Genomic DNA, 24,903 nt, shown 5'->3' with positions numbered 1-24,903 from the left:
TTCCTCGCGTGGCCGCATTTCACTTCCTCGTGTTCTTCTCCGCTCGATCACCATCGTCACCGCTCCGCCGCAGTCTTGCACACCATCGTCAGCCACCTCCGTCGCCCCACACCCACGATTCCATGCTCCACCAGCACCACTACACCCCATTAAAGCTCGCTGACCAGCTCTTTTCAATCCCCTCATGCTCACGCCACTAGAACGCCGTGCCGGCTGTCCTGTTCACCGCAGCCACTCGGCCTGACCGTCGTCCCGACGTTTTGCCCCCTCTCGGCCCTCACCGAGCTCACCACCAGTACCACATCTACGCGTGCAAGCTTCCTAACCACTTCTTCACCACCTTCCTGCACTCCGGCCGCTGGAACGCTGCCGCGGCCTTGGAACCTCACCGCGCCGGCTCGGTCCTTCATCGAACCGCCATCTCCGCACCATCCTTCCTCGGTTCCGACCACCCCCGAGCCCGCCGTGAGCTCCTGAACCTTTTCCCCCACTTTCCCCTCACCTCCGGTGAGCCTCCTCGCTGGAATTTGATCACCGTAATGCTGCTCCTCTGTTCAAATCCGACCAGGGACCCAATTGCAATCTTTCTTTTCTTTCTAGGGTCTTCTCTGCAAAGTATCAGTACCCCCCTCAATTTAAACCAGCCATTTTTGAAAATCTGTAGAAATTTATAGAAAAATCCAAAAATTATAAAACTAGTTCGGTTATACTCTAGAAGTCCAGTTCTACAACTTTTGTTACTAAAGTTTAAATTGAAACTGGTTCGGGGTTTAGTTTCAGCGGAAAAGCAATAAAGAGTAGATCCTTAATTTCAACTTTTAGCTTTCAGGTTCTAGTTGATTATCCATTCTAGGTAAGCAACTATAGCTATTCAAGCATGATAGAATCTTTAGCCAAACATCATCTTTGATAATCACAAGTTGCTCTTGTTACTCTATGTGGTAAAGGGATCAAGCAGTCTCAATCTCCGCGAGAAACGGACGATTCCGAATCGAATTTCCAACCTTGCAAGGGTAAAACCTAACTAACACGCTTGGAACACCAAAGGGTCGTTCCGAAGCAACCGTTTGCCTTTCATTCCGTCTCGTGGATCAGAGCCACCACAAGCGACTGCAGGACCATACGCACTTCCAAAGTGCAGGACGTACGCCTGTAGCGCGACTACATGTCCGTACTCCTGGTTGCCCTTGTAACACGTATTCCTACACGTCGAATCGAGTAACAGGAAGAATCAAAATACGAGTGGTGGGAGGTATGTCCACTCCTCACGCCGATTGGTTACTAGGCTTACCGCTTACCATATTTCGTGGCATGTGGTTAGTACTTTCAAACGCTTAACCCCGATCACCACACACTGCGACCTTATCAATTTTAACAACACAAACGGGGTATCACCTCAACCATGATACCTTACATTCTTCCCGTCCGTCATCCTTATAGTGATTGCAGGTATGTAAACATTACAACTCCTATATCGCGCGAGTGACAGGAAATCACCCGACTTCTACCGGTCCTATTAGCATAGCAGCTAGTCGGACTCAAGTTGTAGTGTTCAGTACATCGGTTCCTGGAATTATGCAACTAGAGTTCCAAGCAATTCCTAAGAACTTAATGCATTGCATTGCCTTGCATTGGGAGGGTTTTCCACGTCTTTTGTGGGAGTCACTTCAGTTATTTTGCTACACTGAGCCCCCGCAATATGATGGAGTTGAGTATGGTGATGAGGGTGTTCCTCCGTGCAGAGTGAAGATGACTATTCCTCAACATCCTTTTCGATCTCTATGGCAGCCCATCGAGATTAATGTGTTTGGCTATCGCCTCGTTGACACTATAGAAGCGGCAGCCCTTGAAGCTATCCACATTTTCTGTGACCAACATCCAGAAGAAGTTGCCGGGTATCCTATTGGCCTATTCCCTGCAGCTGATTCTCGTGACCCCGAGTGGGTTTTCCGAGTATCGCATTGTGGCCATTTGCTGGAAGATCTGGCCGAAGAGACGTTAGGTGCTACAATTAGATTCATGAATGCACAGCACCACTATCAGATACTTCAACACCGTGGTATGAACCAACTGACCAGCATAGCTCAAAATCATCATAGAAATCTTGACCAACAGGTTACTCAGATTGAAGAGCTCCAAGCTACGATTACTGCAAAAAATGAAGTTAATGCACAGCGGGATGAAACCATCACCCACCGAGAGGATCAGATCCTCAAAAGCGATACAGTGATTATTCAGGGCAACACCATTATTGAGTTCCTCCAGGAGCAAGTCCATAACCTCACTCTTGAGCTAGACGACGCCATCGCCCACATCAATATGCTCCATGAGCAGCCGGTACCTCCTGATGTACCTGAGGAGCCTGAAAGTGGAGATGAAGAAGAAGACCCTGAAGAGATTGAAGGAGTTTTAGATTTCGATTCTGAGCATGGAGATCCAGAACCTAATCCTCAGCATAATCGTTCTTCTTCTGGCAGCCAGTCTTCTGTGGGCAACCTCGACGATTTCTAATTCACCCGTATCGTCGATATCCTAGATGTGTTTAGTGTAGAATAGTGTGACATAGGGAGTGAGTAGTCTAGTTTGACCTAAGGGCCAATTCTTGTATTATATGTGGCGTGTGTAGGTATGGCTTGATTGTAATTAGTAGACTACCAAGATGTAACATAAGGACCACCAGTTATGAACTATAACCCGAGTTCCTGTCCGGTTATCTTTTGAGCTATCAATCTTTGCACTATCTCTATATGTTTTATTTTTGTGCGTTATATTTCTGAAAATGGAAGCAAGTATTGGTGATTTCTAATGGATATCTTCCATTCTTCAGATGGTTGGCGCTACGCGTGGAACCCCTAAAGGTTTCAGGCCGGACCAGGCTAGCGGTTCCCAACAACCGCCCCCAGCGCCCCCAAATCTGGCAGAAGTAATGGCACGGCAGACTGAGTTACTTAATCAGCTAGTGCAGGCACAGATGAACCAATTCCATCATTAGCATCGAGGTCGGGATGAACCTCCATCTGCTGGTTATCAGGACTTCTTTAGCACACAGCCTCCACTTTTCCACAAGACTGAAGAACCTCTTGACGCCGATCCATGGCTCCATACAATTGAGTCCAAGTTTGCGCTACTATCCGCACCATGTTCAGAAGCAAATAAGGCACTTTTCGTAGCACAACAGCTTCGCGGCACTGCCCGCATTTGGTGGGATCATTATTATGCCATGCAGCCAGAAGGACATGTAGTCACATGGGAAGAGTTTCGGACCGCCTATAGGGTGCATCATATTCCTGAAGGACTTATTGAGCGGAAGCTCAATGAATTCTTAGCTCTTACCCAGGGAATCCGCACCGTGATGCAGTACGCACAGGCTTTCAATCACCTGTCTCAATATGCGGGCTACCATGCAAACACTGATGCCAAGAAACGAGATCGTTTCCGTCATGGCCTAAACACCAAGCTCAAGGAACGACTAAATCTTGTTAAGACTAATACCTTCAATGAGCTGGTCAACATGGCGATTACTCAGGAAGATTGCATTTCAGCCCATAGGGCTGAAAAGAAGCGAAAGATACCCACCGGACCCTCGAATGTTCAACCCCCGAGGTATCGGTTAGTCCAGAATACAACTACACGAGCCCCACCCTAGAACAATCAGTCAGGCAGATGGGAAGCTAGACCCCCTCAGCAGTTTAGATTCAACAAGCCACCAATGCCTCCGCCTCAGCAGCAGCAATAGTCTGGATCAAGACCGAACTTTCCGCAGTTCAACCAGGGAAACAACAACAATCATTCTTTCAATTGCGGCAGTTCATCGCACTTCATCAGGGATTGCCCTCAACCTAGGAAATCATTCCAAAGGCAGACATCCAACCCGAGCAGCAAAAGCAAGGACAAGAAGCAAGTTGTGCAAGTTCGCCAAGGCAGGGTGAATTTCACGACTCTCTCCAAACTTCCTGAGGGTGCACCAATAATGACGGGTACATTCACTATACACCATCAACCCGCAATTATACTTTTTGATTTTGGTGCGACTCATAGTTTTATCAATTCAAAGTTTGGAACAAAAGTAGGCTTGGATTACTATCCTACTAAAGGAGCATATATGATAGTGACTCCTGGCGGTAAAATTGCCTCCAATCAAATTTGTAGAAATGTGCCAATTCAGTTGGGTAGCAATCTGGTAAAGACAGATTTACTTGTGTAAGATCTAGAAGGAATGGATATCCTACTAGGCATGGATTGGATGACTAGTCACCGAGTATCATTAGATATCTCTTCCCGAGCAGTTGAGATAGACTCACCCTACCAAGGCACTACTATTCTTTATCTCTCACCACGGAAGTGCATCAACTCTTGTGCCTATGCTGTAGAAGGAATCAAGCTAGAGGACATCCCTATTGTATGTGAGTACCCAGATGTTTTTCCAGATGATTTGCCTGGGATGCCTCCAGATAGGGACATTGAGTTCATTATATAGCTATAGCCTAGCACAGCCCCCATCTCAAAGAGGTCATATCGTATGCCACCCAATGAGCTCGCAAAATTAAAAATTCAGCTTCAAGACCTCCTTGATAAAGGTTTTATTCGTCTAAGTGCTTCACCATGGGGATGCCCAGCCCTATTCGTGAAGAAAAAGGACAATAGTCTAAGACTATGTGTAGACTATCGCCCTCTCAATGCGGTAACCATCAAAAACAAATATCCTCTTCCCTGCATTGACATCTTGTTCGATCAATTAGCCGGATCCAAGGTATTCTCTAAAATTGACCTTCGCTCTGGATATCATCACATAAAGATCAAACCTAGTGATTTTCTAAAAACGGCATTTTCCACCAGATATGGACTCTATGAATATCTGGTTATGTCTTTTGGTCTTACCAATGCACCAGCATATTTCATGTATCTTATGAACTCAGTTTTCATGCCAGAGCTTGATAAATTCATTGTGGTATTTATCGATGATATTCTAATCTATTCCAAAAACCTAGAAGATCATGCAAGACATCTTCATGTGGTTCTTCAGAGATTGAGAGACCACCGTTTATATGCCAAGTTCTTCAAATGTGAGTTTTGGTTGGATACAGTTAAATTTCTAGGTCACACCATTTCCAGTGACGGCATATCCGTCGATCCGAGTAAAGTACAGGAAGTACTGGATTGGAAGCCTCCTACTTCAGTCCATCAAATCCGTAGTTTTCTTGGTGTAGCTGGCTATTATTGTCGTTTCATCCCTGACTTCTCCAGAATAGCCAAGCCCATGACAGAATTACTGAAGAAGGGAGTTAAATTCTCCTGGAATGAGAAATGTGAAGAAGCATTCCACACCCTTAGAGCACATCTCACTACTGCTCTAGTTTTGGCTCAACCAGATTATTCTAAACCTTTTGACATTTATTGTGATGCTTCGGGCATTGGACTTGGTTGTGTACTTATACAAGCCAACCAAGTAATTGCTTATGCATCACGAGCACTCAGGACTCATGAACAAAACTATACTACACATGATCTTGAGCTGGCAGCTGTTATTCATGCACTTAAGATTTGGAGACATCATCTGATGGGTGCTAAGTGCAACATTTATACTGACCATAAGAGCCTCAAGTACATTTTTACGCAAGCAGATCTAAATATGAGGCAAAGACGTTGGCTGGAACTTATAAAGGATTATGATATAGAAGTATACTATCATCCAGGCAAGGCCTATGTGGTTGCAGATGCACTTAGCCGCAAGGTGCACTGCTCTTGTTTATCAATAGAAGCCTTTAGTGAAACTCTCTGCTGGGAAATGAGAAAACTTAATCTCAAGATCATTCCTCAAGGTAGTTTAAGTCATATCGCAGTTGAAACTACACTTAAGGATAGCATCATCAAGGCAGAACAGCATGATGAAGGTGTCAACATCATCAAGCAGATGCTAGCCCAAGAAGAGGAAAAGTACAAGTGTTTCCAAGTGGATCACAAGGGGATTCTATGGTTCAATGGGCGTATTGTTGTACCCAAGGACCATTAGCTCCGTAAGCAGATATTGGACGAGGCACATCTGTCCAAGTTTTCCTTACACCCCGGCAGTACCAAAATATACCAAGACTTGAGACAAAACTTCTGGTGGACTCGCATGAAAAGAGAGATTGCAAAGTATGTCTCAGAATGTGACATTTGTCAAAGAGTTAAAGCCAGCCACTTAAAAACTGCTGGTATTCTTCAACCTTTAATCATCCCTTCTTGGAAGTGGGAAGATATCAGTATAGATTTTATCGTTGGCTTACCCAACACCTCCCAAAAGCATGATTCTATATGGGTAATCGTTGATCGATTAACCAAAACCGCCCATTTCTTTCCCATGCATACAACTTACAATGCTAAAAAGTATGCTGAGATCTACCTAGACCAAATCGTTCATCTCCATGGAGTACCTAAGACGATCGTTTCTGATCGTGAAGCATAGTTCATTGCTCGTTTCTGGGAGCAACTTCAACATTCTCTTGAAACCAAGTTAATTCAATGCTCCGCATATCATCTGCAAACTGACGGACAAACAGAAAGAGTAAATCAAATCGTAGAGGATATGCTTAGAGCTTGTATAATCCAGTATGACAAGAATTGGGACAAATGCTTAGCTCTGGCGGAATTCTCCTGCAATAACAGTTATCAATTGAGTCTTAAGATGGCCCCATTTGAAGCATTGTATGGTCGCCAATGCCAAACTCCTTTGAGTTGGTCTCAAACCGGCGAGCGTAAAATCTTTGGACCCGATCTCGTTACTGAAGCAGAAGAGAAAGTGAAGATCATTCAAAGTAATCTAAAGGCAGCCCGATGTCAACAAAAAAGCTACACGGACAAACAAAGAAAACCATTACAGTTTGAAGTGGGTGATTTCGTATATCTCCGAGTATCTCCTACCAAAGGTATTCAACGGTTTGGCATAAAAGGAAAACTCACTCCTCGATATGTTGGACCTTTCGAAATTCTCGAAGTCTGTGGACTAGTAGCTTATCGACTTCAACTTTCTCTTCAACTAGCAGCTGTTCGTAATGTCTTCCATGTGTCCCAACTTAGGAAATGCATCAAAACCCCTACCGAAATCATTGATTCACAAGCCATCGAAATCGAATCAGATCTATCATATACTGAGCATCCGATCAGAATACAGGATACCAAGGAAAGGAGCACAAGAAGAGAGACCATTAGGATGTTTAAAATTCAGTGGAACCATCACACCGAAGAAGAAGCGACTTGGGAAACCGAGTCATATCTTCAACGCAACTTTTCAGACTTTCTTAAAGCCAATCTACCTATCTAATCATCTGATTCCATCCTGTTTTGGAATCTCGGGACGAGATTCTTTTTAGGGGGGAGGGCTGTGACATTCAGGTACTTAGCAGATAGGCATGCTAAATTCTAGTATATGTTGTGCTTGTTAGAATGAAGTATGTGTTGCTTTGATAAATGTTTTTCAAAACGTAGATACAAGTTAAAGGGTATTTTTGTAATTATGGAAAAATTAGGGTTCTTTTGCTAAATGTGTTTGAAGGTAGGATAATTTCAAATTGTATGAAGGTTAGTTTTGTAAAGGTAAGAATTTACTTTTAAATCACTGTAAGAAGTAGAATCACCATAAGGTTTCAATTGGAATGTGAATTTTTAAATAGGTTTTATGTGAAATTTGATAGTTTGTCGGATTTTGAAATAGTTTCAAAACCCTAACTCTTTTGAAGCTAACTCTTAAAACAAAGTTGTAGATCTTTTTAAACTCTACACTTTTGCTTTTGGGCATATCTTCATTTGGGCTATGGTTTGAAAGAAAATTTTACTTTATAGTGCACTCCTTGTTCTTTTGGAAAATTACGGAGGGGTCCTCGTCATCTTGCTCTCTCCCCTCCCTCTCCGTTTCTCTGTTGCTCTGCTCCACTGCCCGCCGCCCCTCGCCGGCGAGCTCCCGCGCTGCCAGCTGCCCCTCGCCGCTCTAACCCCACCACCTGGCCCTCCAGCTCACCCGCCCACCGCTGGCCCGACCCCTGCTGGCTTTTCTCCGCCCTGCCACGTCGTGCTGCCGTCGCCCGAAGCCGCCATGTCGTGCCACCGGTCGCCAGCAGCTGCTCCCGCTAGCTTGGGCCCCTTCTTGGTTCCGTCGCACGCCTAGGAATCCTCATCCACTTCTTTTACCTCCTCGCGCGGTCGCATTTCGCTTCCTCGGCTTCTTCTCCACTCGGCATCGCCACCAGACCGCCGCCGCCATCTCTGCTCGCCACCATTAGCTAACTCCGCCACCCCACATCCTCAACCCGGTGCTTCCCTGGCACCACCACATTCCACCGAAGCTCCATAGCTAGTTCTTCTCCATCCTCTCGCGCTCACGCCACTAGAATGCCGCGCCAGCCGTTCTGTCCATCACGGCTGCTTGGCCTCACCGTCGTCCCGCCGCTCTGCCCCCTCTTGGCCCTCACCAGCACCACATCTACACGTGGAAGCTTCCTAGCCACTTCTTCACTGCCTTCCTACACTCCGGCTGCCGAAACGCCGCCGCCACCTCGGGACCTCGCCGCACCGGCTCGGTTCTCCGTCGAACCGCCGTCTCCGCACCTTCCTTCTTCGATTCCGCCCCCACTTTCCCCCTCGCCGCCGGTGATCCTCCTCGCCAGAATTTGATCACCGCCGTTGCTGTCCCTCGGTTCAAACCGGCTAGGGACCCAATTGCAGACCTTCTTTTCCTTCTAGGGTCCTCTCTACAAAATATCAGTACCCCCTCAATTCAAATCAGCCAGCTTTGAAAATCTGTAGAAATTTGTGGAAAAATTCAAAAATTGTCAAACAAGTTCCGTTATACTCTAGAAGTCTAGTTCTACAACTTTTCTTACTAAAGTTTAGTTTAAAACTTAATGCTTTAAGTGTTATTTTAAAGTTTAACAAAAGGGAATCTTGTATGTATCTCTTGCATGCTAGCTTTATTTCATGTGATTTTTGGTATGCAACTTGTATGTCATATGAGTGAACTTGTGTGCAAATTTCACCACCAGTACTGTACTCTACCTTGAATCAATTTAAACTTGTTAAAAGTAAGTTTGTAATAATGTAAATTTATTTCAAGCATGCTACCGATGCTTCCATACGTAAATACTTTTACCATGTGTTGTTTTGATGTTAACTAATTCATAGGAAATTTTGAATAATTTTATAGCACTGTTTTGCCTTAGGATTTGATTTAAACTTGAAATTTGTATTTAATTCAAATAACTTAGCTTCTGCAATCAAAAATTTATGAAAAATTTATGGCAAGCTCATCTAATAGAGATGAACATACTTATCTAAATTCATGGACAGAACCTTTGTAGATTTCAAACTAAAAATAAAACTGGTTATCTTAAGTTTGAATTTGTCCATTTTTATACTACTATTCTATTAGGTTTAAAAATATGAAAAATTAACAAAAATCTTGTATTAACTTCGGATATGTGTAGTTAAATCCAAACCTTAGTACTCCTATGCTTGAAGCTATAGAAATTAATTATGATGCTAGTAAGTTAATTGGTTTAATGTACCATAAGTAAGTTGAAATTCTTCGAATTCAAATCCTTGCTTTGTGATGCTTTGAATGTAAGTTATTTTATCATGAAAGGAAAGTATTGACTTAATAAATTACTTATTTCAAATCATTGCATATCATGTAGAATCGACGAGGCTTGAAGACGGAACTTACGAGTTAGTCCCGGAACCTAAGCAGGATGTTTCTGAAGATCTAGTGAACATCGCCGAGAATCTTACTTAAACCCTGAAGCAAAGTTCAGAAGTTGTTGACATTCCTGACCCCAGCCCCACCCAAGAAGGCAAGCCCCGGTGCATAACCCAGTATTTTAAATTATGCACTTATATTAATATATATTTATCTTGTGCATTAAGTGTTAGGAGTTGTGATGAAACCCTAGCTGCATGAAACCTAGGAACCTATGTAATGTTTCTAAGTGCTTATCGAGTAGATGCTCTGCTAATAGGACCGGCGGAAGTCGAGTGATTTCCTGTCACTCGCGCGATATAGGAGTTGATTGTTTACTATTTTGCAATCACTATAAGGATCACAGACGGGATTATGTGCAGTACCATGACTTGGAATGGTACCCATCTGTGTTGATCAATTGGATAAGGCTGCAGTGTGTGGTAGTGGTGGTCAAGTGTTTGAAAGTACTAGCCACATACCGTAAATATGGTACGTGGTAAGCCTAGTACCTGATTGGCCCGGCAAGTGGACTTACCCCACCACTCGAATTTTGTTTTTTGTCGCACACACGCACCGACGTGTGGGAATATGTTCTGCATTGCAGACAGGAGTACGGTCATACAGTCGTGCTGTAGACGTATGTTCTGCACATTGGATGTGCGTATGGTCCTGCAATCGCTTGTGGTGGCCCTGATCCACGCCCCGGAATATGAGGGGAATGGTTGCCCGGAAAGGAAGTTTCCAAGCGTGTGAGTTAGGATCCCTTGCAAGGTTATGAAATTTGATTCAGGAATCATCCGTTTCTCGTGGAGATTGAGACTGCTTGATACTTCTGCCACATAGAGTAATAACAGTAACAGTTAATGGAATAATTTTGATGTATGCTGAATATCTACCTTGCTTGACTGGTATAGGTGCTTACCTAGAATGATTAAAAGAAACTAGAATCTAAAACTAAAATATGAAAGTGAAGACATACTGTTTGTTGTTTTTTCAGCAAAAGAAAACCTAGAGCCTTTCAACCTCTCATGGTCTAGTTATGGGATAAGTATACCCAATTGACGGGTAAGCCTTGCTAAGTATTAGTATACTCAGCCTTGCTAGTAATGTGGTTTTCAGGTATGCCATTCGAGGACTCAGTGGCATGTTCTCCTTGGTCCTGCATTGTTCCACTTGGCTAGTCCGTGGAATGGGATCCATCTCCGGCCGGCAATGACCCATCGGAATGACGCCATGCTTTGGGCTAAGTACGGTGCCTACCTCTGCGATGTATGTAGTCGCGTTGTTATATCTTTTCCGCTGCCCCCCTCTGAATGATGTCAGTTAAAACTTGAAGTTTCAAATACTGCTTGTACAAATTTGTATTAGCTAGAATGAAATAAAACTCCTGTGTAATAATGTTTAATTATCCTTTGGTGTAAAATTTGCGAGCTGTTGTAAGGCTGGACTCGCCTTCGTGCGAGGTAAACCTACGTCGATCCTGCGTAACCGTGGTTGAATCGGGCGGTGACCCGACAGACCAATGAATTGTTACGTTTGAAGTGCGTTGGGATCCTGTCGCCTGTATAGCGATGGTCTGCGCATTTGAACTGAAATATATCAGGCGGTTCTGCCACATAAGAATGATCCATTCATTCTAGCCACAGAAGCATCATAGATATTTTGCTTGGAAGATGCGAAGTTTGGTCATGGTTGGCGAGTTGTACAAGACTTTGGCCACCGACATATATATGATGTTGAAGAGGCTGACACAAATTAACAAATCCATGAACAAGTATAGATGAGCTGTCTGGAGGCATACCAAGAGGATAATACTTTGCCGGAAGATTGTCCTATGGGAGACATTTATCATGATATGGATTTGTTGCACATGGAAAATCAACCAGGAAGCCCTGCTAGTGCACACCTTGTTCAGAGCATTCGTCTAAATCAACAAACACCTCAACAAGGTCAAACAGTGAGTGAAGATGAAGATGACACCTTCCTTGGATACCATAGTGCTGACGAAGCGAGTATATCAGAAGATGATAGTGATGATGACTAACCTTTGAATCACATTTTTGGAGCTATTTGTGAACCATGGTCTTCTATTACTAATTCTGTTGTATCTAATTCATGCTACTGAAATTTGTATCTGAATTATGAGCTTGTATGCCTTGCTGGAAGTTTTTGTGCACCAAGACCCTGTATGGAATGGTTCTGTTTAAATGAATTAGTAATTGCATGGTTATGTTACATGCTGCCAAAAGTTTAATGGATATATTATGCTGCCAAGCATTTCATGGTTAGGTTATATGCTGACAAAAATTTCATGTTTATGTTATATGCTACCAAAAATTTCATCAGCGACATAGGTTTTACTCTGCACATGCTTAGGTATTATGCTGCTAACATATAATCACATAGATATGGTCACATCCATGCACAAGAGATGTTCAACAGCACAAAGGCACATATTTTATACAAATTGCAAATACATCCAGGTTAATAGGTTCAATATAACATGTCCTACTTCATCATCATAGCCAAAAGCATATCAAATGTGGCCAACATATCCAACCTACTTCATAATATTGAAAGCTAAAATGGCCTACTTCAACACTACAGTTACAACCAATAGGATGGCCAACACTAGGAAATGTTACATTCAAACAGGCACACACAAGACAAATGCAACTTCCCATGCCATCCTTGCTCTTGCCAACCATTTCCTTCACCTTGTTCAGATTCAGCTCTAAGTTATCAATTCTATCCACCAGCTCAGTGTCGAAGCTGCTGCAATGGTCAAGGAAGCGGACATAAGATATCCATTATCACGAAGGAACACCGCATATTGTTCCTCGAACCAATACCTTGGACATGTCCCGGGAACCTGCATCTAGATGAAAACAATAGGCAAATTAACATCAATAGTGCAGCCGAACACAAACTATGCTTAATCTTACAAATTCAACCCCCCCCCCCATGATTTGATTCAGGCTTCGCCATTGCAAACAAGAATGAAATTTGGGCACTGCAAAAAGATTAAAACGCTTATATTTTGAAATTTCCTGGGGCACTTAAAATATCTCCTTCCCACGTTATGCTCAGATTGCATGGTAGTGGCAGCAAACACTCTCACGTCCTTGCAATCTGGGCACAATATCAAGGGCAACCCGGTCACATCATCAATTGGCGCCGGGAGCTGAACATTAGTGGGCGGCAGCGCTGCTGCAAAAATGGCAAGGGGTGCGGCTTGCAGGGGAACTCTAGCTGCAGTTTAGCGTCGAGTGCGAGTGGTCGATGACTATGCCTGCGACACTTGCACTAGAGAGAGTGGGGATTGAGTAGGCCTTAGCCATCAAATGGATGAGGAGCGACAGGGGGAAGGCGAGGCAGGTGGACCGGGGGGGGGGGGGGGGTAAAAAGGCCCGCACTACCGAGATGGAGAATGGCGCACCTAGGGATGAGGAGCACACCGCCAACCACCGAGCTAGAGTTGCCACTGGTCACCGGAGATCCGCGCTCCGCCGGCTGGACTGCAGCCGATGTGCGCTCCACCGCTGAGAGGTCACCGTTGTCACTTGGGGAGACAGGGTGAGATGGGGACCAAATGAAGCTTGTCAACACACAAGGGACACGGGTCCAGCTCTTGGGGGTATATTCACATTGGGGGCCGTCATATTTGTACAAACATTCAGTGATGCTCCACTGCCATCACATAAAGACAACATATATCGTCACAAATTCGCCACCATCATTCAGATGCCTAAAATCTACATTTTATGATGGCTCTTGGTACCTAAATGTGATGAAAGAAAGACTATCATCATAAATAGTTCTGACTGTCTTGATTTTATGACCCTACATACCTTAGTGTCCTTGTTTTACCGGCTGCCCACCGAAGGGTATACCCAAGGTGGTAAGTTTAGGTAAGGAGACACCGAGATCAGGAACTCGAAGGTACAAGGAACACAAGATTTAGACAGGTTCGGGCCGCGAGGTGCGTAATACCCTACGTCCTGTATGGTGGTTTGAATTCCCTTGGGTGTAGAATGATCCCTTTTGAGGGGGTCCCTGCCCCCCTTATATATCCGGGAGGTCAGGGTTACATGGATCTAATCAATACGAGCTAAGGAATCGTACCCGGGTATAACTCGGGTAGTTTCCTTCTGTATCGACTAGCTTTATCTCCTACTCAAACGAGTAGAAAACAACTTAAATAAGAGATAAGACAGGCTTTATCTCTTAACCCTGTTTAAACTACGTTATGTGCACAGCCCCGTGGCCCCAGGTCTGACACTTAGCATCATATTATCATACATTATATGACAAACATTTGCCCCATCATGAGGATTTTCATCATAGAAACAAGGTTTTCTTGTAGTGCGAGTTGGTGTAGAGGCCTCCGGCTTCCTGGAGTCGGCTAGGTGGTTGTTGAAGCCACCCGAGCTGTTGGCGATGCAGATCCAAGAGCCGAAGATGAAAGTTGTGCCCTCATCGGGCACGGTGCTGGTGAAGCTGAAAGATGCCATTGAGTTCTTTGGTGGATTCTCGATGAACACCCCTACCTGGCACGCCAGATGTCAATGTTTTACTACCATGCCCACTAAGGGATACCCCCAAGGTGGTGAGTTTGTAGGTAGGGTGTCACCAAGATCAGGAACTCGAAGGTTCAAGGAACATAAAGTTTAAACAGGTTCAGGCCGCCGAGAGCGTAATACCCTATATCTTGTGTGGTTTGTATTGCCTTAGATGGTGATCGGGTGATTTGATGTTTGGAAGGGGTCCCTGTCCGCCATTATGTAGTCTGGGGGAAGGGTTACATGAAAATCCTAACCGGATACAAGCCCAGGAGTCCTACCTGAATACTTTTTGGATAGTTTCCTACTGTCTCCGACTAGTTTTACTTCTGCATGAGTAGTTCTACTATGCTACGAGTAGTTACAATAGATGTAGGGCATGAGCCATGTCCCATCCCTTATCGTAGGATATGTATGCTATGTGCACAGTCCCGTGGGCCCGGGTTTGACACCACCCCAGTGGGAACCTACTGCTATGTCTGTACCATTCGGGCTCAAGAACGCTGGGCCGACATTCCAATGGACCATGCGTATTACCTTGAAGGACTTGTAGAGCCACAATGTTAAAGCTTATGTCGATGACATTGTGGTGAAGACCCGACAGTAGGAGACCCTCCTGTTGGACCTGTCGAAAGCCTTCGAGAGCCTGCGAACCACCAGGCTCAAGCGCAACCCCGAAAAGTGCATGTTCGGGGTACCGGTAGGGAAGCTCCTGGGCTTCCTCGTGTCGAGTCTCGGCATCAAAGTGAACCCTAAGAAGGTAGGAGCAATTGACTGCATGCAGCCCCAACCCATCTGGAAGAGGCTCATCGCCTCATGGGGTGCATGGCGGCTCTCGGACGGTTCATTTCTAAGCTCAGGGAGAGAGGCCTTCCACTCTTGAAGCAGAAAGGTTGCCAACCCCAGACACGGGATCATCCCGGATGAGCCCTTAAGGCGACCTCGACGCGTGCAACATCCGGTTTACTTCATGAGCGAGATACTCCAATGTGACATTTCAGGTACTTAGGAGCTAGGCACACTAATTTCTAGTATGAAGTTGTGCTTGTTAGTGTGAAGTTTGTGTTTGTTTTGATGAATGCCTTTAAAAACTTAAATATACGTTAAAGGGTATTTTTGTAATATTAGGAAAAATTAGGGTTCTTTTTGTAAATTGTGTATAAATGGGAGGTAATTTCAAAAATATATGAAGGGTTGATTGCAAATATGAGTTTTTACTCTTAAACCACTGTAAGAAGTGTAAATACTCCAAGGCTTCATTGAAAGGGGTAAAATTTATTTTGGATTTATTTGAAATTGAATGATTTGTTGGTTTTTAAAAATAATTTCAAAACCCTAACTATTTTGAAGTTGGACACTAAAGCAAAGTGGTAGATCTTTTTAAGCTCTACACTTTTGATTTTGGGCATATTTTCATTAGAGCTATAGTTTGGAAGGAAATTTTACTTTACACTGAACTCCTTGAACTTTTGCAAAATTTACGAACAGGTCCTCATCTTCTTCCTCCTGCTTCCCCCTCTCTGTTTCTCTGCAGCGCTGCCCACCGCCCATCGCCGACGTTTTTCCCGGCTGCCAGCTGCCCCTTTGCCGCTCTTCCTGCGCCACCTGGCCCCCAGCTCGCCCGCCCGCCGCTTAACCGACCCCGCTGGCTCCTCCTCGCATAGATGCGTCGCGCCGATGCCAGCCTGAGCTGCCATGCGCACCATCAACCGCCATCAGCTGCTTGCCGCCTGCCCGCATGCCTCTTTTTAGCTTGGGAATGTGCCCAGTAAACTTCTACTTTCTTCTATCCCCTCGCGCGCACCTGCATTCCTGTTCTTTTCCCCGCTCCACTACTTCGCCGGAGCTCCTCTGTCCACCGCCGTCAGCCGTCTCCGCCGCTCCTCTTCTCCAATTTCGTGCTCCATCAGCACCGCCGCCTCTCATTGCCCCTTCCTGATCTGCTCTTCTTAGTCCTGCCACGCACGCCATGCCGGTGAATCTCACTCTCCGCCGCCATCCTATTTCTAGTCGAACCGAAGTTCCACCTCTTCAACTTCATCGCCAAGAGCACCATCAGCACCACATCTCCACGCCGAAGCTCCCTGACCAATTTCCCTTCACCTTCCTGCACTCCAGTCGCTGGAACACCGTCGTCACCCTCGGAGCTGTGACAGATCATGTACTTGTAAACTAGATATATTTTGTTAGTGTGAAATATGTGTTTATTTGTATAAAGTTAAGTGTGTTTATGTGAAGCTTTTGAAAAATTTAAAGTGCAAGTAAAAAGGGTATTTTTGTAATTACAGAAAAACCTAGGGTTGTTTTTGCAAAATGTGTTGTATGGGAGGTAATTGCGAAATAAGGGAAGGGTGATTTTGCAAAGGTGTTTTTCTTATTCTATCCCCTGTAAAAATTATGTAATTATCCGAAAGTTTCATTTGAAATGTGTGTGTTGAAGTGTGTAAAAATTTTGGGTAAAATGGTAAAAATAAGGACATTTATGTAATTTTATAAAAATACAAGTACTTTTATGCAAATGTTTGATTTACAAAAGTAACTTTTAAATTTACTCAGGACTAAAGTGTAAAAGTGCAAGTCATCATGACATGTCTATCCAGTCTTTATGACGAGTCTATCCCGTCATCATGACGTGTCATAAATGCTTGCATTTAGGTCCTAGATTTTATAAGTTTCATTCTTAAGGACAAAAGCAATTCAAATCCAACTTTTGCTCAAAACTTCACGCGTAAAAATATAAATTTTGAGTTTTTGAACTTGAGCCCTAAAGCAATGTTGTAGAGCTTGAAAAACTCTCCAACTTTCGTTTTGGGCGTTTCTTCATTTGGATCTTAAATCAACGGGAAATTTTGTTTTACAGGCAGACCCTTGTAGTTTTCTGTATTTACGCAAAGGTCCTTGGGGAAGTCTGTTCATCCTTCTCCTCCTCTGTTTTCTTATCCTGACGCCTCCCTTCTGTTCTTATCTCCATCGGCGGCATATATCCTTTCTTGGCTTCATCCCTATCTCCTTTAGCTCTCTCTCTATCTCTCTCCTCGTCCACCGGTTCTGGCAGCTCATGGCAGCAGCTCGGGCGCCAGCAGTGCCGGGCGGCTGCGCGTGGGCGAGCTCCTGCGCAGGGCGACAGCGCGCAGGAGCAGGCGCAACGGGCGGCACCAGGTCGGGACCCACGGCAGCGGCCCCAGGCAGGCGCCGGGCGGAGCAGGCCCGGGTGAGCGAGTGCTCGGGCGAGCGGCCGTGCGGCCCAGGCGCGCGCGCGCGTGAAGCGGAGCGGGCCGGCGCTCGGCGGCTGGCAGCGGCGGGCCCGGGCAAGCGCAGCAGCAGGCGCTGGGGCGCGCGCGGACGCGTGGGCTGGCGGGCGCTCGGGGCCAGCGCAGCGGCCCGAGCGGCGCGCAGGCCGCGGCAGGCGGAGGCGAGCAGCCAGCGCTGGACCAGGCGCGCAGCGCAGGCAGGCGGCCCGAGCGGCGTGCGGGCGAGTGCGCGGTGCGAGGAGCGAGCGGAGGCGCGGCTCGGCTCGGGAGCGAAGGCCGGCGCTGAGGCAACACGCACAGCAGGCGAGCAGCGGGCCAGCAGGCGGGGGCAGCGGCTGGTGCGGGCCGTGGCTAACGCGGTGGAGCGGCTCGGGTGCAGGACGCTGGCGGGCACTGGCCGTGAGAGCGCACACGGTGTGACATGGCTCGGGTGGCGCAGAGCGGCAGTGATGCGGGCAAGCGACGTGCAGGCAGGCCGGTGAGCGGAGCGCGGAGCGCAAGCGGAGCTCTGAAGCGCGTGGAGGCTGAGCAGACGTGCGCGCGGGCGCAAGCTGGCGTGCGGGGCTGGGCAGGTGTGTGCACGGAGAGCCCAAGAGCAGAACGTCGCAGACGGCGCTGGCTCGGCCGGAGTGGCGCAAGCGCGAATGTGGAGCGTGCAGATGTGGGCGCGCGGGGGTGCGTGCGCGACGGTGTACGCAGGAGTTAGCAGCGCAGGGCGGTGGCGTACAGGAGCTGGGCGAGCGCGAGCGTGCGCAGGATGGCGGCAGGCCGGCGTTGGTGCGCGGCTCGGGAGTAGACGAGACGTGAGCGGGAGCAGGTGATGTGGCTAGGGCGTGCACGACAGCAGGAGGCATGGAGGTGCACGGGAGCGAGTGCGTGCGCGCGGGCGAGTGAAGGCGCATGTCGCGCAGGAAGTGGACGCAAACTCGTGAGCGGTACGGCTGGCAGTGCAAGAGTGAATGTGAGCGACGCCAAGCGGGTGGCGCGAACATACGCGCGATGACGCGCGGAAGCTGGCGGCGTATGTAGGTGTTGGGCGGCTGGAGCAAAGTGGGCCCACGGGCATGAGCAGGTGATGTTGGAGTACGACGTGCCGAGTAACGGCACGCGCAGGAGGAGTTACGGTGGAGAGTTTCTGCGTGAGATGCACGAGGGGCGGGAAGCTGGAAGGAGAGGAGGCAAATCGAAGGTGACAACTACGGCGAGGCGAGTCGGAAGGAGGAGTTGTGGAGCAAAGGCGGCAGTTAGGCGTAACGAGCTCGGAGGAGCCTCAATGCAACCAAGTACGGCAACCCTGCTGGCAAACTTCGTCGTCAACCACGGAATCTCATTATCGTCGAGCTTTTCTCTTCACCGATCCTATTCACCGCGGGAATTTACTTTCCGCGTATTCTCCTTCATAACCAAGGCTATCCCAAGGTTTGCCCTGATTCTTTGAATCTTTCTAATACCGGCGATTCCTTTACCGGAATATCGCCGTTAACTTCCTGTTATCTGTTTTCCTGGACCAGGGACTTGATTGTTTGGTTTTAGAAAGTTCTAGGGTGTTATTTGTAAAATTTCCAGAACTTTCTTTATTTCAAATCAGTGAACTTCTACAGTTCATAATTTTTCATAAGAAGTTCATAAAAACACAAAATCAGTTCTGTTTGAACCCTTAGGTCAAAATCTGTAAGTTTCATGTTGTGATCTTGAGTGAAAGTCTTTGATGTGTGGTCTAGGTCAAGTATTAGGGAATGAATGTTTTATTGTGCTTTATATTGTGTGTTTGTGTTATCACTGAAAAGTAAACCATAGAATATAGGTCTTAAATAAAAATGTGTGTATGTTTAGTTAACCCTTTCCTAAAAGTGCTCATATCCTTGCCGTCAAGACGTGATCCATGTCTTGATTGCCGTTTCCTTAAGATTCTTTTCGTATAAGGATCTTTGTTGGTTCATGTGCAACTGCTGCTTAGCCGCTACCTCTCGGCAGCTGTACTTCAGTATCTGACTATCAGCTCAGCCGCTAAGCATCAGTTTTCTTGAGTCTATGATGTTCCTGTGTAACAGCTGCCCGTCGATGCTTCTACCCTCGGCTGGTCAGCTGATCCGGTGGTTATCCTTCTTATATCGGCCACTGCCGATACAGTCCTTTTTGTTCTGTCGTACATCGACTGCACGGAGTCGATGTATCGGAGAGACACCCATGATCTTAGGGTTCTTGCCATCGGCCGACTCAAGCCGATTCTAGTCGTTTACCATATCGGTTATGGTCGATCGATCCTTAGTTCTCCCATCTCCATATCCACACACCTCTATCAGCCGATTTATCGACTGAGAGATCGGCTATATATCTATCGGCCATATACCCTTAACCCCACTCCAATCGGCTATACGTCACTCAATTGTTGTGTTGACGTAATCGAGTTGATGTAACCACACTTAGTTACCTAGAATAACATTTAAGCACATCTCAGTTAAGACAACTGCTTTAAGAATCATCCCTCTGCTGAAGTGATCGACGCTTTCATCGATCATCTAGGAACCCGATGCACTCATCAATCAACTAAACCTCTGTTGTTCCCAATCGGCTCTGTTGTAATCTTCAAACGAGTAGTTGATTCTAGTTAGTTGTCCCCCTAAAGCTCTATCTAAGTTTAGTTCAGATCTTTCTGGTTGATATGTAAGTAGTATGTTGTATGAGTGCTGGATTGCAATTGAATTGTAAAGTAAGGTAGTTTTATGTGCACACTTTGAATGCAATGTCGCATTTCATGTAGATACGATTACTTCAGCAACGGTACCTACAAAATCTCCCCGGAGTCTACGGAAGATGTTCCTGAAGACCCAATAAACATCACCAAAGGATTAACTGAAGCCCCGAACCAAAGTTCGGAAGATATTGACATTTCTAACTTCAGACCCACCAGTAAAGGCAAGCCCCGGACATAACCTACTATTTTTATTACACTGCAATCTATATCTATTTACGTATTCTATGCATTAAGTTCTTAGGAATTGCTTGAAACCCTAGTTGCATTTTCCTAGGAACCAATGTGATGAATACTAGTACTTGAGTCCGACTAGCTGCTATGCTAATAGGGCCGGTAGAAGTCGGGTGATTTCCTGTCACTCGCGCGATATAGGAGTTGTAATGATTACATTCCTGTTATCACTATAAGGATGCCGGACGGGAGTTTTGTGAGGTATCATGGTTGAGGTGATACCCCGTCTGTGTTGTTGAATTGGATAAGGCCGCGGGGTGTGTTAGCGGTGGTTAAGCATTTGAAAGTACTAACCACATGCCGCGAAATATGGTAAGCGGTAAGCCTAGTAACCAATCAGCCCGAGGAGTGGACATACCTCCCACCACTCGATTGCTTCTTCTGGTTACTTATGTTCGACTGAGGAAATACGTGTTGCAAGGGCAACCAGGAATACGGGTTTTGTAGTCGCGCTATAGACGTATGTCCTGCACGAGTGATGTGCGTATGTTCCTGCAGTCGCTTGTGGTGGACCTGTCCACGAGTCGGAATGAAAGGCAAACGGTTGCTTCGGAACTATCGTTGGATGTTCCAAGCGTGTGAGTTAGGTTTACCTTTCAAGGTTAAATTCGATTCAGAATCGTCCGCCTCTCACGAGGATTGAGACTGCTTAATCCCTTTATCACACAGAGTAACAAGAGCAACTATATGATGAGTAACACTGATGGTTGAGATAAAGATCTTACCATGCTTGAGTAGTTATAGGTGCTCACCTAGAAAGGATAATCAACTAGAACCTGAAAAGTAAAAGTTGAAATTAAGGATCTACTCTTTGTTGCTTTTCAGCTGAAACTAAACCCAGAACCATTATAAGCTTTCATAAGTCTAGTTATGGGCTAAGTATACCCAATCCCGGGTAAGCCTTGCTGAGTATTAGTATACTCAGCCTTGCTAGTTATATGTTTTGCAGGTAATGTCTTGAAGACCCTACTCTTCCCTTGCCCTAGCCCTGTGCTCCTTCAGAAGGTTGGTCCGTGGAATGGGATCCGCCCCGGCCAGCACTGGTGATATCGAGCGATGTCGTGCTCGGGGCTTAGCATGACATCCGTTTTAACGACGTGTTGTAATCATCGCGTATGTTTTCCGCTGCTAAAAACCATAGTTTTTAATAGTATGTAATCTTTTCTTTGAAGGTCAGTTGATCCGGTGGTTATCCTTCTTATATCGGCCACTGCCGATACAGTCCTTTTTGTTCTGTCGTACATCGACTGCACGGAGTCGATGTATCGGAGAGACACCCATGATCTTAGGGTTCTTGCCATCGGCCGACTCAAGCCGATTCTAGTCGTTTACCATATCGGTTATGGTCGATCGATCCTTAGTTTTCCCATCTCCATATCCACACACCTCTATCAGCCGATTTATCGACTGAGAGATCGGCTATATATCTATCGGCCATATACCCTTAACCCCACTCCAATCGGCTATACGTCACTCAATTGTTGTGTTGACGTAATCGAGTTGATGTAACCACACTTAGTTACCTAGAATAACATTTAAGCACATCTCAGTTAAGACAACTGCTTTAAGTATCATCCCTCTGCTAAAGTGATCGACGCTTTCATCGATCATCTAGGAACCCGATGCACTCATCAATCAACTAAACCTCTGTTGTTCCCAATCGGCTCTGTTGTAATCTTCAAACGAGTAGCTGATTCTAGTTAGTTGTCCCCCTAAAGCTCTATCTAAGTTTAGTTCAGATCTTTCTGGTTGATATGTAAGTAGTATGTTGTATGAGTGCTGGATTGCAATTGAATTGTAAAGTAAGGTAGTTTTATGTGCACACTTTGAATGCAATGTCGCATTTCATGTAGATACGATTACTTCAGCAACGGTACCTACAAAATCTCCCCGGAGTCTACGGAAGATGTTCCTGAAGACCCAATAAACATCACCAAAGGATTAACTGAAGCCCCGAACCAAAGTTCGGAAGATATTGACATTTCTAACTTCAGACCCACCAGTAAAGGCAAGCCCCGGACATAACCTACTATTTTTATTACACTGCAATCTATATCTATTTACGTATTCTATGCATTAAGTTCTTAGGAATTGCTTGAAACCCTAGTTGCATTTTCCTAGGAACCAATGTGATGAATACTAGTACTTGAGTCCGACTAGCTGCTATGCTAATAGGGCCGGTAGAAGTCGGGTGATTTCCTGTCACTCGCGCGATATAGGAGTTGTAATGATTACATTCCTGTTATCACTATAAGGATGCCGGACGGGAGTTTTGTGAGGTATCATGGTTGAGGTGATACCCCGTCTGTGTTGTTGAATTGGATAAGGCCGCGGGGTGTGTTAGCGGTGGTTAAGCATTTGAAAGTACTAACCACATGCCGCGAAATATGGTAAGCGGTAAGCCTAGTAACCAATCAGCCTGAGGAGTGGACATACCTCCCACCACTCGATTGCTTCTTCTGGTTACTTATGTTCGACTGAGGAAATACGTGTTGCAAGGGCAACCAGGAATACGGGTTTTGTAGTCGCGCTACAGACGTATGTCCTGCACGAGTGATGTGCGTATGTTCCTGCAGTCGCTTGTGGTGGACCTGTCCACGAGTCGGAATGAAAGGCAAACGGTTGCTTCGGAACTATCGTTGGATGTTCCAAGCGTGTGAGTTAGGTTTACCTTGCAAGGTTAAATTCGATTCAGAATCGTCCGCCTCTCACGAGGATTGAGACTGCTTAATCCCTTTATCACACAGAGTAACAAGAGCAACTATATGATGAGTAACAATGATGGTTGAGATAAAGATCTTACCATGCTTGAGTAGTTATAGGTGCTCACCTAGAAAGGATAATCAACTAGAACCTGAAAAGTAAAAGTTGAAATTAAGGATCTACTCTTTGTTGCTTTTCAGCTGAAACTAAACCCAGAACCATTATAAGCTTTCATAAGTCTAGTTATGGGCTAAGTATACCCAATCCCGGGTAAGCCTTGCTGAGTATTAGTATACTCAGCCTTGCTAGTTATATGTTTTGCAGGTAATGTCTTGAAGACCCTACTCTTCCCTTGCCCTAGCCCTGTGCTCTTTCAGAAGGTTGGTCCGTGGAATGGGATCCGCCCCGGCCAGCACTGGTGATATCGAGCGATGTCGTGCTCGGGGCTTAGCATGACATCCGTTTTAACGACGTGTTGTAATCATCGCGTATGTTTTCCGCTGCTAAAAACCATAGTTTTTAATAGTATGTAATCTTTTCTTTGAATCTGAAATTTCGTACCTCTTTTGGAAACCCTTGTAATGTAATTCCCTGTGATGTAAAATGTGATGGTGAATGTATCTCTGGACTCACCTTCATGTGAGGTAACCTTATTTGATCCTGTGTATCGGTGGTTTATCGGGACGTTACCTGACAGGCCAAGGGATTATACCGTTTGAAGCACGTTGGAGCCCTCGGAAGTGGACTCGCGTACTTGAGCCGGTATAATTCAGGTTGGTTCTGCCACAGCTGGTATCAGAGCTATAAGGTTACTCTGGAGATACAGTTTATCTTAAAAATGCTTTCAGTATAAAAGTTTGACCAACAAAGTATTTGGCAAAACTACGTTGGATTCGTTAAGGATTTTACTTAGTACGTAAAGCCCTAGGGTAATGCTTATGAGGGAAATAGAGGTGGCTATAGTATATATATGTATATATATAACCCTAACTACCAGCATTACTTTCTGTCAAAACTTAAATTCATGCACGACCCAACTTTACATTCTGTAACGACATCTTCGACGATGAGGTAAGAAGGTAAGGATCCTCAGCCAACTGAGGGAGCTTGGCCTTCCTGTCGGTGATGCGAACCGAACGCTGTTTCTCAAGCAGTGGCCTACTTGAGATGCTGCCAATGTACCAACTTCGGTTGACTACATTGGGAGTATATAGTTAGGTAAGGGGGTATGAACAGCAACATCCCCGCATTTTGCGGTACCCCCGTGAATACGTTATCTCGATAACGTATGTTAACGTTGTCTGTACGGCGGTAATTGTACAGATGCTGTTTCTATAAGTGAACAGTAATGTTTGGGAACGCTTTCATGATATGCTGGCATGAAAGGTTCAGTATATACATATTGTGATTTTCTGCAGGTATGCTAACCTCGTTACGTAAGTTTGAACGTAAGAACGACTAGTATATATATAGGGAGAGACGTATTTATATGATGCCACCGTAACTAACCACGTAAGACCAAGATTACTTGGCAGTTATTTTTATTTGTGAGGACGTGTAGAACGTGCATACATCATGACATCTTGGATTGACCTGATTGCCTTGGTTGTTACGTTGATGTACTGAAATATGTGCTTGTACTGAATGTCTGTTTTGACTCTGTGTGGTAGAAGCCAACGTAATCTGCTGGGT

The sequence above is a fragment of the Panicum hallii genome, chromosome 2 (genome assembly GCF_002211085.1).
Source record: "Panicum hallii strain FIL2 chromosome 2, PHallii_v3.1, whole genome shotgun sequence".
Classification (NCBI taxonomy): Eukaryota; Viridiplantae; Streptophyta; class Magnoliopsida; order Poales; family Poaceae; genus Panicum; species Panicum hallii.
Note: the sequence above shows the minus strand (reverse complement) of the source record.